Below are 17,722 nucleotides of genomic sequence, written 5' to 3'. Positions count from 1 at the left end.
AATAAATTATTCAAAATAGCATTTAACATGGGTGAAAATTAACTCTTACATCAATGCAGGCAGCCAGCTCCTGGCTGGGTTCAGCGCTGTTCCAGCTCAGGGTGGGACTGGGAGCATCCTGAAGACCACAACCCAGGGTGGGATGAACCCATTTGGTTGGAAGCAATTTGTTGTCCTCTAAGTACCCTTCTTGAAGTGCAGAGGTTCCAGGGGGTGTCCTGAGGGTGACAGGAAGCTGGGTTGCCTGGATGGAGCTGTGCAAGGGAGATGGAGAGGTAGGAGAGGCAGTCACTCTCCTCACATTGAGACAATATAAGAACTAATGCTAGAGAAACCCCCCCTGATCATGGAAGAAAATAGACATCTCTCAGCTCTGATAGCTCTCAATCCTGCTTAAAAGGGGAATGGGTCTGTATGTGAAAGAAAGGGCAGGTGAGAAAATAGATCCTGCTGTGTGGAAGCCTGGGTAAGGCTGAGAAGATGCAGCCTGGCAGGGTACAGCTGCCGTCTTGCATCTTGTCACTGTAAGTGACTTCTCTCTATCACATCATCACAGCCAACTGTGGCTGTGGGGTGCAGAGGCCTGCAGGGCTTTCTGGCAGCCCTTCAAATGCTGTGCACTTGGGTGCTGCTTGCACACAGAATCATAGAATCCTCAGAGCTAGAAGGGACCTTTAAAGGTCATATAGCCCAGCTCCCCTGCAATGAATAAGGACACCCACAGCTAAGTCAGGTTGCTCACAGCCTGGTCCAGCCTGGCCTTGAGTGAGTGCATATCTCCAGTTGTCCAATTTAAGTATCTGTTTCCCGCCCAAGGGTTTGAAGAGGAGGTGGAAAACCATTTCAAAAGCTGAGCCCCATGGGCAAGGAGCTGAAGTTGCCTATCAAAGCTTTTCTGGGCAGACCTGCAGGAAACTCCACCTGAGCAATCCCAGGAGCAGGTAAAGACCTGATGAACAGTACCATGATGCTCTCACCTGCAGGTGCCACATTTTCTCTTGTCCTTTGTCCTCTTATTCTTCAGAAGATACAGCATTCCACTGCTATCTTAATAACTGTTTCATTTTAAGCTATGCTGTCAGCTTCCCTGATGTGACTGAAGGTTTCTGAACTCTTGGGAGCCACAGTTCATCACACTAAGGTACCTGCTCTTCTCTTTGCTCCAGTTAAGCAGTTTCATTACTGGGTTGCCCTCCAGCATGTGGCCGCCTCTTGGAGGAGGTGAGAGCCTTCTGTATTCTAAGGATAGCCCTGAAACCTTTGTTAAAGAAATACTGAGCTCCCTGTGTAGCTATGGGTTGTTATCCAAGAAGCTGTAGGCTGAGTAAGGTTGTAGTTGTGATGGCAGTCTTGCTTTTTGCCCTGTGTCTGTCAACCCTGGTGTGTATGTCGGTGAATGGAGCATTGATACAAAAGCTTTAGGCATTTCAAGTGGCACCACGCTGATTTTTTTCAGGGGGAACCATCAGAGCATTTATTACTTTTGGTTGGGAAAATAATCCTTCCACACCAGCTCTTCTCCCAGACTCCATCCCAGCAATGCTAAGTAAGTGATTTCTCTTGTCCTCAGCCTCAGTTTCCCCATCAGCAAACTGGAAATAGTGGAAACCAGCTTCAACTGCTGAAACCCAGTGAGGTGGAAGCCGCAGTATTTATTGCCAACCAGAAACTGAACAAGTTGCTTGTTTCCAGCTAATCAGTGTGTAATACTAAAGGTCAGTCCAGTTGTAAAAGCAAGGTGCTATTTTAGCCCTAAAGATTATTATTAAAGTGGAAACGGAAAATAACCTGAAAAGAGGGATTGGAAACACAGCACAAATGTTATCCATATTTCACTGAAAACAAGAAATTACTCGAGTTTTGACAGCATCCTTCCTCCTACAAGGATAGATTTTTATAACAGCGCATTATTAATAGTCACATCAGTGCGTGACTCAGAGGAGAGACTATCTGGTAAACAGAGGCTGGTTGGGATATTGCCATGTTACATTAACTTGATTTCTACTCAGCCACCTATTTCCACCAGTTCAGTCTTTTTCCCTTCTTGTCGATGAGGATGTTTGAAGTCATTTCTGCAGAAAGCCCCATTTGTTCTCAGCACGAGTGCTTACAAGTCTATGCTTTCCGCAGAAACAAAACCTTTTCTCCATCTCTACAAGAGACCACGGAAAGCCCTGAATATCTGCTAGGAGATGGAGGGGCTGTAGCTCCCTGTTGTCGCTGGTAACTCCGGTGGTCTCAGTTCTTCTCTGTAGGTGCCAGAGAAATATTCACCCTAAGGAGCTCCTTCCTTGGGGATTTCTGTAAGGACTGAAGTGCTGGAAAAGCTGGGCATGTCTTCTGTCTACATTTTCCACTCCAAGCCAGAAACTATGAGAGAATCATTCTGATTGGAAAAGACCTCTAAGATCATCCAACTCCAAGCCACTCCCACCATGTCCACTGTGCCTCATTCCTCAGTGCAACATCTCTACAGGGACAGTGGCTCCATCACTTCCCTTGCCATGGAAATATGGTGTTGGGATGACCCTGGTGCAGAAAATGGCACAAACAGGAGCTGGGTCCTGGCTCCAGTATTCTCCTCAGTCACCAACTATGCCAAAACAAGCTTTCTTTTCAGCTTGGATGCCAGCACTGACAAGGAGCTCCTGCAATGTGTAATCACTACTCTCATGCCTCCAGTGCCCAGGGAGCCTTGCACTTACATGGGCAGGTGGAAACCCTCCCTCAGCAAACATACCACCAGCTGCATCGTGTCCCACTGGAGGTAAGGCTGCTGCCTCCTGACATGATTAATAGTGCTAAGCCCCAAGCCTGGGTAACAGCTGCTGCCACGATCAGACCTCCAAATGAGGTGCCAAATAGCAACGAAGCAGGAAAGCCCTCAAATCCAGGGAGGCCAAAAAAGCAGAGAAAATAACTCCTGTTTCTGTGGCCTGGGGTGTAAATCTAGAAAACCTCTGTGCAGCCAACCAAGTCAGGCTGATATCAGGGATGCCTGGGTGGATGCTCAGGACCCTGCTCCAAACAAGGGGTGAAGCACTGCCCGGCACAGGCTGCTGTGTTGCAGCATCGCCCAGGGATCTGCAAAGCTGAATAAACAGGTGTCATTTGTGCTGCTGGATGTGAGTGCTGTGAGCTGTCGCCTTGGCTTCCTTCTTCTTTTTTTTTCTCTCCTTTTTTCCCTTTATTTAGAAGACAGAGAACAAATACGAGAAAATGAACTGCAAATAATGACTAACAGCACTTCCAGTCCAAATATTTGCTCACATAATCATGTGGGAACTTTGAAGGCTTGCAAATGGCTCTGGTGCTGTTTACCATCCAGCTGGGCCCAAAGACAGCCAGGATGCTCCTCTCCCAATGTCAGAAGATCTCAGGGCACTGAAAGCTGTACTCAATGCTCCCAGGTCCCCAGAGAAGTGGGGTGCTGGAAATCAGTTGAGCCCAAGTTGTGGTGGGGTTGTGCTATCAGGCAGCATCCTAGACCATGGAATCATTAAGGTTGGAAAAGACCACTAAGATTGTCCAATCCAACCATCAATCTGTTCTATCTTGGGACGGATGGGATGTTAATGGCCTTCCAGGATGGGGAGCACTTAGCATCTTTGCTTTCCAGCAGGACTATAACAGGACTATGCTGCCCATTGCTGCTTGCAGAGGGTGGAGAGGTGCTGGGGTTGAGTGCGTTACTCCCCACTTGCTGCTTTCTAATACAATGTTCCCTAGTCAAGTGGCTCTGGGTGTCCCTGTTTGAGTGGGGGTTGGACCAGATGGACCCAGAGGTTCTGTGTCTCCATGACTCCACCTATTCAGTTATCACTAAGCCCCGTTTCTCTCCCAGTGGTGTTTGTCCCCAAATAACATCAAGCCATTCCCAATCCTGGCCTTGCAGGAGCCACCACACATGCCTTTGGATGCCTCCTCCATAGTCTTATTGCTAAATCCGCCTTTAAATGAAAGGAGAAAAGAGTAAACTCAGCTATTCCCACCTGCAAACAGGGCTAGCTCTGCTAATTGGCATCTTCTCTTCTATAATTATTAATGCTAATAATTACATTAAGTTGGGGAAAGTTGTGTTTCTCATCCATAGGAAATTATCATTTATTGCCGCTGGATGCTCACTCATGGTCTCATCTCAGCAAGCAAGATGTGGGCGTGCTGCTGGCGTGCACTTCCTCCAGCATCCCTGGAGATACTGTTTATCTTCCTGAGCCCAGCGTGTCGTGAAGCTGAGAATGGTTTATCTCCCATTTTAAAGAGCCTCGCCGCGTTATGGCCCTTGTGCGGCATCGTCGTAATCTATGGCAACCATTTATGAGATTTGTTCTTTTTCAGGAGCTGGGCTGACAGACGGAGCAAGGACGATGTCCTGAGCTTTGGCTTGGCTGCTGTATGGGGAATAATTCTTGTGGGCCCCTTTCTGCTTGTGTGAGCGTTTTCGGAGCATCTTCAGAAGCACCAGCCCTCTCCTCTGTCGTATTATTTTTGTTTGTAAATCCTGGCTGAAGAAGGATCTCAGCTCAAACATAAAGCTCCATCTGAACTGAGCGGCACGGGGCAAATCTGGGATCAAGCCTGTGAAGAAAATGGGTTTGTTAGCCTTATAAATTGAATCTGGAGTTCCCGGTGCAAATAATCTATTACCATCCCAAGTGATTCTGCTTTAATGAGTGTTGTCAAAGCTGCAGGTCTCACAGATGTGATAAGACCTGGACAATACCAGGGATGGACAGCCAGGTTCTAGTGTGCTTCTGCCCAGCCTGGAAGAGCTCCCTGAGCAATACCACAGCTTCTATCCCTAAGGATGGAGGGAGGTTCCCAATGTATTCCTCCAGTTAAAAACTACCCACCCACAAACATCCCAGTGCATCCCTTTGGAGAATGAAACGCAAGGGGAATCCAGAGCTGAAGTTTGGCTTCCTGCTGCTGAGATAAATAATGAGGCTGTTAAACTCTACCATTGTCCCATGCCCTTTAGAGTGGAAAGAGTTTCTACTTCTAGCTTTAAGGTAATATATGCTTTATGCAGTGCTTTTTTTCTCTTTTTTCTAGGAGGAGGTGGTGCTAACTTTGGGAAGACTATGTCAGCATCTGCATACAGTCCCATCCTGCACATATCCTGCTGGTCTCTCTGCTCTGATCTCAGAAGGCCTCCAACCCCAGTGAGCATTACCCTTCTTCCACCTCATTGCAATGTGTGCAGTGAGTGCTCTGGCCAAGCAGCAGCTTGACCCCAGTTGTGTCCCCTGCCCACCTTTCCACCTCCCATTCCCCTCTCCCTGCCCTATTTCACTCATCTCCTCTCCTCCCAGTCTAATTCATGCTTTTCCAGACGCCTTTCATCACCACCACGTTCTCCCTGCTCGCCCTTGATCCACAGTGCAGTAGCAGGATGGGGGTGGCAGATGGCCACAGGGCTGGGGCTCATCCATCACCGCGGGCTGGGCCGTAGGGCCGAGGCAAGGCAGGGTAATTGCTGGCAGAGAGGAGGCATTTTTCACCGCTGACGAGGAGGAGAGGTGCGGGGTTGTGCTAATGCCACAGGGAAGGATTAATCCATCACCGTTTCTTTTTTTTTTTTTGTCCTCCTTTTTAATTCATCCTTTCTAGATTTACGCAGCAGAGCTCTCCAACACCAGGCAGCCGGGAAGTCTCCAGCTGAAACCTCTCCACAAACTGATAGGAAGCAGCGAGACCCACATTGCTTTCATCAGTCTCATCCCCATCCATAGAGCCAAAGGCTCAGAAAACTTCCATCCCCCCCTCTACCCTGCACTGTGGTCTCTATTTTGGGTTCCGGTGTCGCAGCAGCATTCATCTTCGTTACACCCATGGCATGCCATCAGCTCACAGGTGATGAGGAAAAGCAGATGCAGTTTGCCATGAGCCAGTTGTTCTCCTGTTTGCACATCCCAAAATGAGCTTCAAGATTTCAAGCATGCTTCACTGTTCCCATACAAGGAACCCCTGGAGTCAAAGTGTGCAGTGCATGAGATCTGGGCTGGATGTGACCTTTAGAGTGAATGCAGCATGGGGAACAGGAAGATTCAGCAAAAAAAGAGCAAATGTCTGAAAAACTGAGAATTTAAAAGGAATCTTGTGGTTTTAGCAGAGTTCAATATTCTTTTTAGTATTTTGAGAAGTGAAAATCTTAGGCAGCTGAACAGAACTTTGCCCATGGACAATTCCTGCTTAGAGAATAAACTTAAAAGAGAATAAACAAAGGCATTATAATGGGAATTGGCAGGACTAAACCCCTCTGCGCTGAAGTTAAGTTTAATTGTATGTGGTTTCGTTAGCGATCTCCAAAATAAACCCTGAATGCTGCTGTCCTGTAAATGCATCTCTATTGGGAAGCAGTTCTCAGTTGTTTCCAGCTGATATTCCCAAAGGCTTTCCTTTGCCGTGTGCCTGTGCTCAGCTCCAAGTCGTTCATGCCACACTGATGAGGGTGGGCATCTGCCTCACTTCAGCCTCTCAGACCTGAGGTATCAAGCTTAAACCCACTGCCTTGGTTCCCTTGTTCTTCAGAGGGAGGTTGGTGCTGCAGCCTCCTACAGCTCTGCATGCAGGGTGCTTGCTTCCAGCTGACCATACTCAAGGGGGTGCACTGGGCTGCCCAGTGCTTCCTATTCCTCCTCCTGTTATATTTTTCTTCTCTATCCACCTTAACAACACTCTGTTTACACTGTGTTGGGCCAAGGATCAAAGTGCTGTTCCCCTCTGCCAACAATGATTTAGCAGTGCCTTCCTTTGACTTGCTTTGTTATACCTTTTTGCATTGCCCAGGTGCTAAGTTATTCATTATGCTCAGGCTGCAGAGACAATTGTATGCGTTCCTCTTCCTGCTTCTGCAATATTTTGACATTTCTCTGTGTCTATTGGAATTCAGTCCTGTCTTTAAATAAATATCTTGCTTTCCCATGGGAACTGCTCCAAGGGCTCCTACCTACCTCAGCGCTGCTTCCCAGCTGTCTGAGTTATCCTCATCTTGGGTGATGGAAATGTGGAGGAGTCCACTATGGGTGATGGGAGAAAGTCCATAGGCAGGGTCAAAGTATACCGTTCAATTATACTGTTAAGCAATGCCCCCAGAAGGACAGATATCAAGGTTTAACCAATTGAGGTGTGTTTGGCAGCAGCTTTTGCCTGCTCAGCACACTAGGATGTTTCCTGTTTGCTTTCCCTTGTGTGCACCCCCAGTGCTTATCCTGTCCTAAGATGTGGCCATTCCCACCTCCCGGTGGCACCTCACACCTCATTGTCACCTCATTAGCCAGGCACAGATCCCCAGCAGTGCCGGTGGGATGTTCTTAGGTGAGATGCTTTAATCAGGAGCTTTCATTCTGCTTTAAACATTCACACACCCCACTGAGGAGCTGCCAATCCTACCCAATCCATAAGAGAAATGAGGATGTAAGTGGCTTTTCAGCCCTCAAGAAGACAGAACATGGTGAGGAGCCCTGATTGGTGCCATTTGTTGTAGAATCCTGGAGTCGTTTAAAGGTCCATAAAGGTCATCGAGTCCAACTGCCTTGCAATGAACAGGGACACCTACAGCTCCAACAGGTGCTCAGAGCCCCCCAGGCCTGACCTTGAATGTTTCCAACCCCTTATCTCCATATCCACCACCTCTCTGTACAACTTGTACCAGTGCCTCACCAGTCTTATCTCCAATATATCTCCTTATATCCAATCTAAATCTCCCTTCTTTTAGTCTGAAACCATTTCCCCTTGCCCTGTCAATGTAATTTGGGTAGTTTCTTAAATATCTGATTTCCAGCTTCATTGTGGGCAGGCTGTCTCAGCTGCCTGCTATAAAGGTCCTGTTCTCTCCCAGGACCTGCAGAAGGAGATGGGGCTCTAAGCTGTTGGACCTCCTGCCTGGTCTGGCACTTTGCATCACCCGTGGGGATCGTGAGGCAGGGCAGACATCAGAACACAAACAATTTGCTGCAAATTATCCTTATTGGCAAACCAACATGTTAGAAATTAATCTTCTTTCTCCCCAAATGTCAACACTCCTTACATTCAAAAGGGAAAAAACAAAAAGAAAGCCATCCTTACCCTGATTTTAATGCCTAACCCATGTTGTTGTTTTAGCCCTGCTTGCTTCCAAACCTCTTAGTGAGGCAGGATCTGATGGTTTTGGGGGAGCCCATGTGGTTCCCGGCAGCCAGCCGTGCTGACTGATGCGTGGAGCAGAGGGAGATGCTCACAGGCGCACGCCCAAAGCAAACCCTGGGGTGGCTGAGCCCGTGCTGTTCCCACACCCTGATCAGCCCACACACAGCTCTCAGCTCTCAGCTGTGCTCTTGGTCATATTTGGAGCTCGCAGTTGCTTACCCAAGCTGTGCAGCAAGGCCAAAATGCGAGCCCTTCCTTGGGGAAGGTGCCTTTCCCACTGTTTCCATACTGAGAAGGACAACAGCTCACACAACAAACAGAGGGAAAGGCTCTGTGGTGTGTGATGCACGGCTGTTGCTTCGTGCTACCATGCACATGGCCATAGGGCAAGCAAGACTTCATGCTCACACTAACCTAAAGATTTGTAGCCCAAGACCCTGCCCATCAGTGCCTCAGCACTCACAAACAGGGCTGCTAATTCAGGGCGAGCTTGAGCAATTGAGAATAACAGGTTCCCTCTATTTTTTTCTTCCCTTTTTCTTTCAAACTGGTAACTTACAAGCAACAGGTTCATGTTTCTCCTCACATATGCCTCACATATTTGCCTTTGTTGTTTTGGCTAAAGCTATCCTCTCAGGACCCCCCTAGCACACCGAGCAGCATATGGCCTTCTACTTGCTTCATTTCCAGCCCTCATTTTTTTCCCACAGTAAACCAGACTTTTTCAGGCAATACTAATCCCTAGTGCCTGTCACTGGTAGAGAAAAGCATTAATAACCGCAGTTATCCTGGAAATATCTGTCACCCACATTTGTTTTTTGTTTCCCTTTGGGTAATCATGCTCCAGATCTAATTACTGCAGAAATTTCTTTTGCTCCAACGAGCAGCATTTTGGGTTACCTCCCTGGCTGGTTGTAAGTCAGCTCCGGCGGCTGCGAGAGATCCATATTGATGCACATCATCTGAGGACCTGCTGCTTTGTGTCTTTATTCTGTGTGTGGTTTGGGGTTGCTGAGCTGAGGGTGCGATGGTTCACAAAGACATGGGATCAGGTCGGCACTAAGGCAGCACCTGGAGCCCAGCAAAGTCAGGGAGAGACATTCATTGGGATGAGTCACTGGGAGAGCCAGGTAAACTGGTTGGGATGCTTCCATCCCCTCCTCCTGCCTGCTTCACTTCAGGGAGATGGAACAGTTCTTGTTGCTCTCGTGCCATGGTAAAGGAAGGTACCATGGGAAAGGTGCCATGGGGGTGTCCATTGCATTCACCAGCCAAGCTTGGGAATCCCACTGGGAAGCCACCATCCGATCTGGGTGAATTTTCTCCCTCTTTTTGGCTGACTCATATCAGGGAGGTAAAATGTCAGGGATGCGGCTTGTGAACGCACAGCACGGCAGGCTGTGGGTACCTGGGGGATGCAAACAGCAGCTGACAGATGCTGGTCCTGCATTTCCTCAAATCTTTTCTGGATCACTGCTGACACACGCATGAGGAAGCATCTCCTCCATCCATCAGCAAAGGCGGGACCAAAGCGAGGCCCAGTGGGAGCATCCTGGCTGCTTACTGAAGGCTCCGTGCTGCCAGCAAGAGTGTGAAGCATGCCAGCATCGCCGCTTCTCTATCATAACCATAGGTCACATTTTCCGATCAACACAAATAGTGAACAAAAGCACCCAATTGCCACAGGGTGACCCAAACACAGAGCATTGTGTGAGCCCGGCAGCACGGCCATTACACTGGCCTCAGGGACTGGGGTGGTAAGCCTGAAATGAGCACTTACAGCAGCCATAAGTCAATGGATTTGGGATGTTTCCTGGCTTAGCGTTGGCAGCTGAGGCCATTGGGGAGGATTGATGTTCAGGACGAGGCTCACCAAAGCACTTCTACTTACAAAGAGGTAAAAAAAAAAAACCACAACCAATTTGATATATTACTCACAAGAGGGAAGAGGGAACTATTGAGTGTTGCATATTTGCTCCCCAGCGGTGCTCAGGTCATGAATGGAGATAAAGGGGCTGTACAAAAGGTAGGGAAGGAGGAAACCAGTGGAAGGCAAGATGTCCTGTCTTCTTCCCTTAATTAATCTTGGAAGGCAATGACAGCGTAGGATGAGAAATGGGAAGTAAATGCTCTGCTAACAGCCCTTCATGAAGATCTCCCTGTTTGACAAATGAGCTCAAAGCCACAGGACCAGGAAGCAGAGCTCTGCCAGAGCATCAGAGCAAGTGTGGCAGTCAGAGGGAAGGGCTGGGGGCGAGAAAAGCCCTCACCCCATCCCAAAATGCCCCCAGAAATTCCCCAGTTGAATTGTGCTCTTGGAGCTTCCAGCAGTGAGGGGTTATGAGAACAAGTGCAAGGAAGGCTATGGGTGCACAAAGGGTCAACAGCGGGAACAGTTAGTGGGATAAACTAAGGAAGAAACAGAAAAGGGCAGGATAGCACAAAGAAGAACAGATTAATGCAAAAGAACAATTTCTATGAGCAAAAAAAAAACCCCACACCTTGACACAGAAGGGATTACTTTTTAATATCATCCTCGTTGCTCTTGCGGAATTCTTGATTTCTTCAGCTTCGATCTGGGATGTGCAGGAGGTGGCCGCTGCCATCACAGGAGTTCCTCCCCCAGACAACCCACACCATAAACGTTATTGCCCTATAAAGAGCACTCTGCAGCTTGTCAGGGATCCCCAAAGCCGGCATTAGGAAACAAGCAGCAGGCACAGTCCCCATCCCCCAGCCTGCTCTGCCATTCACTTCCAATTATGCTAAATCAGGACTCTGAATTTTGGGTGAGAGCCAAACTGCCAATCCCATAATCAGTTATGAACAACGTGGGCAACATCTATCTAATCTGTAAATGACCAGCTAGTCTGAGAGGCTCCTGTAACGATGCTGGAACAGCCGCTGCCTGCGTAATAATTCATGTCTGGAAAGGGGGGAAAAATCCCCTCTGGGAAGCACTGGTTTATAGGGCATCAGAACCTGGTGCAGCACGTTTCCTCAAGGGTAGGAAAAACTGTAGGAAAATGAGAGGAAAAAAAGAGATTTCAAGATTGGAGTCGGGGTTTTGGTTGTTTTTAGGGATAAGCTCTGTGACCCCAGGGCTTGTGGGCATTATCAGGCATGAGGTGATCACAGCAATGCAGGTGCAGCAGCAGAAGGGTGATGTTCTTTCTCTAGCTCCACGTGGGAGCAGCATCTGGGGAAAAACAATGCAATGCAACTGCTTTGCTGGGCCTGAGCATCCCCTGGTCCAAAGTCTCAGAAGGGAGGGGGTGAGCTTTATGGGAACAGCTCACTTTTCCCTGTTATTGGGGTGCTCTCTTGGCACTACATGGGCACGCAGGAGGGAATTCCAGCCTTCATCACTCAACCTTCAGCACAGAGCTGAACCTCCATCTGCTCTGAAGCTTTTCCCATCTCCTGCAGCCATCAGCAGCGCAGGTAAGAATACCAGCTATAAAAAATTAAAAAGCTCCAATAAACATTATTGATGCTATTCCTAACGAGACAGAGAAAGAGAAAGAGGGGATGCTGCGGTGATAAATATCGTCTGTCAGCAATAAATTACAACCATCATTAGGTTTCTGCGGCGGGGCCTGACAAATTATTTTGTGGAAGTGCATGCTTAGATGAGTCTCTCACAGTCTCAGCCATTCGGAGGCTGCACCTTAAAAAGAGATCAATTGGATTGATTCTGTTTTGAGCTGGGATGCACAGCAGTGTGTGAGAGGAGTGCTCAGTGCTGCTACTGCTCCCACTGGACAGCATCCAGCTGTTGCTGGCTGGGATACAGAGCATCACTGGGATGTTCTGTCTGGGGCTGCAGGCTGCCCTGACCTCCGTGTTCTGCAGGACATTAATTCTCATGCCCTTTGTTAATAAAAAGTGAAGGATCCCTTCCTTAGATATGATGTGCTGGAAGCTTTGCATTCTCTTTTTGTTTCTTACCGTGTACAAAGCTGCTGGGAGTCCTAGTCCTGCGCCTGGTCCATGAGTGACCCTCACCCACACGCCTCATAGACCTCAATTTACAGATGAATGGAGAAAAGGGAGGGGAAAAGGAAAGAAAAGCCCGTAGCAGGGCGGTCTTTACAAAAGCCATTCATCCCGGTGCTTTTACTAACGGGCGTCAAATGAGATTCCTGCAGTAGATGATTTGTTTTGTCCTTCTCCTGCCGGCTCAGATTAATCTCCGTTCCTGAAGTGGCGGTGTCATTTCGCGGAGACGTACAGCAGCAGGAATCGCAGAGCCTCATAAATTCGCCTCAATTCAGGATCCATCCGTCTTCCTCCCTGCTCTCCATCCCCACACTCTGCAGAGCAAGGGCAGCCCCATGGGTACCTCGTAAATAGCCCGGCCTCAGAGCAGGAGAGGCTGGAGCACTGGTGGGATGCTCATGGCTGAGAGCAGTGCCTTGTGCAGCTTACCTGCCCTTGGGACCAGCAGAGAGAGAGAAAAACAGGGAGGCTGGCTGGTGAAACAGATGTTTAAGCAATATAAGTACACATGGAGGTGTATTACACGCAGACATGTACATACACACATGTATAGGTGGGTCTGTTATTCCTGGGTAATGAAATGAAAGCTTGGGGGCAACAGCAGCATAGTTGTTAATTATTTATGGAGCCCACATCGTGACAAGCAGGAGAGCAAGCTCAGCCTGTCCTCTGAGGAGCGTACAAGCTCCATCAGACACTGACAAACCGATGTGGGAACCCAGGGGGCTGGCAAGAGCCTGGCAGGAGCCTGGCAAGGCTGTAGGGAGGTGATGAGGCTTTGGCACTCTCACAGATCTGGCTGTTCCTTAAGCAGTCATTCACTCAGTGCAGCATCGACTGCTGCGTTGCACCACTGTTCCTTCAGCAGCAGGACATGGAGGTGACACTGTGGCAGTGACCCAGCAGAGGATACTTCCCTGCCCCAGGGACATGCTCCCATTGGGAGCCATCACTGGTCCCTGCCCACCCCTCTCCCAAACCACGCAGCCACCACCTGGAAGCAGAGCGAAAGGCCAGCTGTTTATTTTGTATTAATTTTTAAAGATGACTTGTTTCAGCTGAGTGCCTGTCTGTCTCTGTCTATTTGCCACTGCTGAGAAGATTCATTACTTTGATGGATTCATGTAATTTTTCCAAGTGCTTCAGGTGACAAACAAGGCAGAGAGAGCGCTTCTCACAGGGGCTCTGAGCTGTGCCAATGCTGGGGGCACATGGTGGAGGTGTCCATTATTTGTGAGTTACTTGTGCCCAGCTCCCACAACCAGGACAGAGCACCTCTCTGGGTAGCAGTGCTTGGGAAGGAACTGGGGGTATTTGGCTATGTCTATAGCGGGGGGACAGACTGCTAGGGCACCAAAACCCACCTCCATGAGGAGGAAAGCTCTGGTTGATGCACCCAAATATTAAGTATCCCAGCTCTTTTTCTGCCGTCTGAAACCCTGTGCCCACACAGCAACTGCATGGAACCCCCAAGGAGTAATTCCATCAGCAGCATCACTACTGTGATTTGCTGGATCATCATTGCAATCAGCTCCAGAACCCAGTGAGGAACCTGAACAGGAAGAGACATAGGCAGAAAGAAGCAGAGAGAAAGGGACTTTAAGGAAAGGGAGGAAAAGGGAGAAATCAGGAAGGATGAAAGCATCTCAAAGAAGTGGCCAAGCGAAGACATTGCCTAAACAGGGATGCTGGCAGCACATGGATGCTGTCTTGTTTTTCCAGCAGCACTCTCAAGAGGAAAAGATTTCATCCCAAGTGCTGCTCCTTGAGCAGGCAATCATCTCTGCCATAACTGCAATGGCTCTGGAGGAATAAATTAAGCCAAGCAGGCTCAATCACAGTTGTGGCAGAAGCAAAGGATTTATAGCTGCAAGGCTCAGGGATGCAGTGTGATTCCTCAAACCCTCCTGCCCAGTGTTATGGAAGATCACACTGGGTCCAGGTAACAAAGCATGCCATGGGTCTTGTGGCATCCATACCAGTCAAGAGGAGTGCCCATAGATATCATTTCTACGCCATCTGCTAGGATTAAGCAGCCCTGGGCATCTGCATCCAGACGATGGCATCCAAGGAGAAACACCACAGACAGCAAAGGTGTTTGGGTCCTGAGTGTTAGAAGGAAATACTTGGCTGCTTGTACAGGCAAGGGCAAAGCTGGGAAGCAGAGGTATTTGCTTGTTCCTCACCCTTCACGCAATGAAAAGCAATAACAGGAGAGTGGGAAGGAGAGACACTAACAGCTTGGATTTATCCAACTGTTGGAGAAAAATCTCTACTGCTGACCTCTGGATGAAAGTGTAGATAACTGTTTTAGTTTTCGGAGAGGATAGCCTCAATTCTTGCAAAAATCCCATTTCTAGTCTTCAGGGGAATGAGCAGGGCCTTGATCTATAGCTCCGGTTTTCAAAGAGCAAATGAAATGCTTTCTCTTTTCATCCATATCCCGCAAGGGCCAACCATCATGAAAAATGGGAATGCCTCCCTTGCAGGAGATTACCAGTGCAATTTCCTGGCTGAAAACCTGGGTTCTGTTCACCACTGATGTTTTAGGTAAGGGTGTCCCAACACTGATCTTGCCTTTGAGAGCCTCCTCCATTCAGCATGCAGTGCATGGTGGGGAGAAGGAAAGAAGGGGAGGTCAAGGGAAGGTGGGGATTTAGGAGCTGGAGGAAGGAGAAAAAGGAAGAAGAGAGAGGAAAAAAAGGAGGACAAAGCAAAGACGATGAAGACAAAGCTGAAGAAGATGACAATGAAGACAAAGAGCAGATAGCTCCCCTGGAAGCAAGAAGCAGACACTGGAATTGAGTATTTTCAGCCTTTGAGATTTAAAGCTGAGTTTTGCAACCCACTGCTCCCCGGAGAACTTCTGATCCATCCAGCAATAACTGAGAGAGCACGTCAGGAGACATCTGACAGAGCACCTCTGGGATTTTGTTGAACCTGTAGATGAAGAGTTTCACTTTCCTCTAGGAAAATGTCAGGGTAAAAAGAGCCATGTTCCACGCTGACCAAAACCAGTAGTTCTTTTAGTTTTCTTATTTGGGCATGGCTGTGGGTTGTTTCCACGCCATCTTATTCCCAGGAGTCACAAAAAGCAGCAGCTCCATTGATTAGAAACAGGATCATCTGAAAACTAAACTCTAAAAACTCCCAACTTATCAGTGCAGGGATGATGTGACAAGAGCTGAGGAAGGGGCTGCTCAGGAAAGGGGCGATTCCCTGCCTGGAGCTGAAACCATCCACATACTTGAGACACTTGAATATTTCTGGGGGGGGGGGAAAATGGATTTGCTAAGTATTATTATTTAAGTGACAAGGCTAGAAAATTGAAAAGAAAATCTGTTTACCAAAAATAACAATACTAGATATTTGTCATCACTGTCAGACCTATGCAATTTCATAGATTTCATAAGCTCTCATTAATTTTCTTGTTTGGGAGGATTTGCTGTTTTAATGAAACCTATTTACACTGGCAACTGCTGGAAAATCATTCATTAGTGGACAAGAACTATTGATTATTTTCATCCAGCTACTCAGCCACATAGTAGCCAATTACTGGAACCGAGAAATAAAGAAATATCAACCTTGTGTACCTACTCCTATTCCCAGCAGAACTTTGTTCCCCTGGATAACACTCTGTCAACACTGGGACAACAACAACACAGCGTTGGAGAAACCTCTTCTAACATTTATGTCCCATTGCCTGAAGGCCACTGGAAAGCAGGATGGCCTCAAAGCAAGGGCTGATGGTGAGTGTCCACATGCATTTCCTAAAGTACATCCTGGATGCATGGATAGAAGGAGCAAAAAAATAACGCAAGCTTTCAAGAATCACCTGGAAGTGTAGGATATTGAACATTCTTACCTTACTATACAACATCTGGTCTGAGGGGCAGATGTCCTAAGCTCTGGAGGGGTCTTTTATCTGCTGGCTGTGGGTTTGCCCCTGCATTTTGGCTGGTGGCTTTGCTTCTGCTCAACAGAGAAAGTTAACTATTGTACTCTGGAAGGAGCCATGACTTTAAACCTTGGCCAATTGCATGCACTTTAATGGGCTTAGGGGAAAAGAAAGAAAAAAAAATATCTATCTCACCTCTTTTTGACAGACTTGTAATTAAAGAAGATTTTTCATAGAGAACATCTGTTTCTCTTGACAGATATATTCTTGTTGGGAGAAAAAGAAGTGCCTAAAAAAAAATAGTTTGTCAGTCTGAGCTTTTTATAGGTTTTCATCCAAGAATATTTATCTTTAGGCTTTTTTCTTTTTTTTTTTGACAAAAAGTTGGTATTTCCTGTGAGAAGACCTATTCTGATCAAGGCTCATCTTCAGCAAATGCTGCCAGGGAGCCCCAGGTATCTGCCTCTGCCTTCTCCACAGCCCCTGGCATGGGGAAATGCAGCTTTCACCCTTCCAGCCACTCTGTCAGCAACACCCATCATTAATGCAGCATGAAAACATCAGGGATGAAGATTAATGGCAGGCTGAAGGGGTCATGCTCTCAGCTACGTATGTATCTAAGTGTATGTATGCATGTGTACGCATGTATAAAGGATTTTTTCCCTATTTCTTTCTGAGCTGAGAGCACTGGAAGTTCCTCCAGAGTGATTTCCCAGTAGTCCTTGTTAATTCCTTAAGATTTTCCGCACCTTTTTTCAAAGCCTAAAGTTCAAAGACACAGAAAGGAGCTGCCTCAGCACTTTCTCCTCCCTTTTTTCTTCTCTAGATTTTCAGCAAAACCCAATCAAGCCAATTATCTCATTTCTTCTATTTCTTCCCTCTTCCCCCCCCCCCCCCCCCCCCCCCCAGCCCCCAACCCCCACTCCCCTTCCCTGAAAAGAAAAGCATCTATGGGACTCAACCAAGGCTTCCACACAGGAGTCCCTTGGGAATTCCCTTCTCCACATAGTCATGGGAGTTGCTCCAGTACTTGATGGCTGTTGGGTTTCTTGGCTAAATCCAGTCCTTAGCCCTCCCAGCACTGGCATTGGGTTGTCTCCTTACCTGGAAGCATCCTGTCACCCATCCTTGTCATTCTACAACAGAATTTTCCAGGGTTCCTCTCCTTCCTTCTTCCCATCGCAGCCCCTGGTGTTCAAAACCCACTCACTTGCTGTGATAACACATTTAGCCAAGAGGGTTCACATCTGACACCACTGTGACCAACAAGGGCTGATCTAGTGAGTTTTCTTCATTTTTTTGGACATGGGTGATTTGAGGTAGCTGATTTCCCTACCATCAGGGACACATTTGTATGTTCTTGCACTGCTTTAACACCCACACTGGTAGTAAGGACAAGCTGCAAATGAGCAAGTTCTTTACTTTTCAGCCCATTTCTGGCAATGGGCAGTGACACTGGCATTCAATTCAAAGACCCCACAGACCTGAGACAGGTTGGTGCCCTGTGCAGCTCAGCCTGGAGCATCCCTGATGCTCTGATCCAGTTGCCCCCATGGATCTGCTGAACTCCATCAATAATTTCATTCAATTAAATGATTAATTAAAGTTTAACAATAATAAACTCTGGAGCAGAGTGAGTCTTCAGCATCTCCTGGCACATCCTCCTGGGTCCTGGGCCAGGTGATGCATGGG

The 17,722-nt window shown here is 47.8% G+C and overlaps 2 long non-coding RNA genes across 2 annotated transcripts; both read right to left on the bottom strand.

The window, feature by feature from the left end:
* Positions 1 to 4,080: 4,080 nt before the first annotated feature.
* LOC146758832 (uncharacterized) lies at positions 4,081 to 7,061 on the bottom strand. Its single transcript, XR_014933511.1, has 2 exons — positions 6,957 to 7,061; positions 4,081 to 4,578 (listed from the first exon to the last, which is right to left on the bottom strand). It is a non-coding gene; the product is annotated as an uncharacterized LOC146758832 (long non-coding RNA).
* Positions 7,062 to 13,189: 6,128 nt separating this feature from the next.
* LOC107317836 (uncharacterized) lies at positions 13,190 to 16,399 on the bottom strand. The gene is made up of 3 exons (XR_001557053.3): positions 16,226 to 16,399; positions 15,998 to 16,104; positions 13,190 to 15,398 (listed from the first exon to the last, which is right to left on the bottom strand). It is a non-coding gene; the product is annotated as an uncharacterized LOC107317836 (long non-coding RNA).
* Positions 16,400 to 17,722: the final 1,323 nt, after the last annotated feature.

This window comes from Coturnix japonica, chromosome 12 (genome assembly GCF_054131305.1).
Source record: "Coturnix japonica strain WE chromosome 12, WE-NBRP24, whole genome shotgun sequence".
NCBI lineage: Eukaryota > Metazoa > Chordata > Aves > Galliformes > Phasianidae > Coturnix > Coturnix japonica.
The sequence above is the reverse complement of the archived record's forward strand: the minus strand, read 5'-3'. Positions and strand labels throughout refer to the sequence as shown.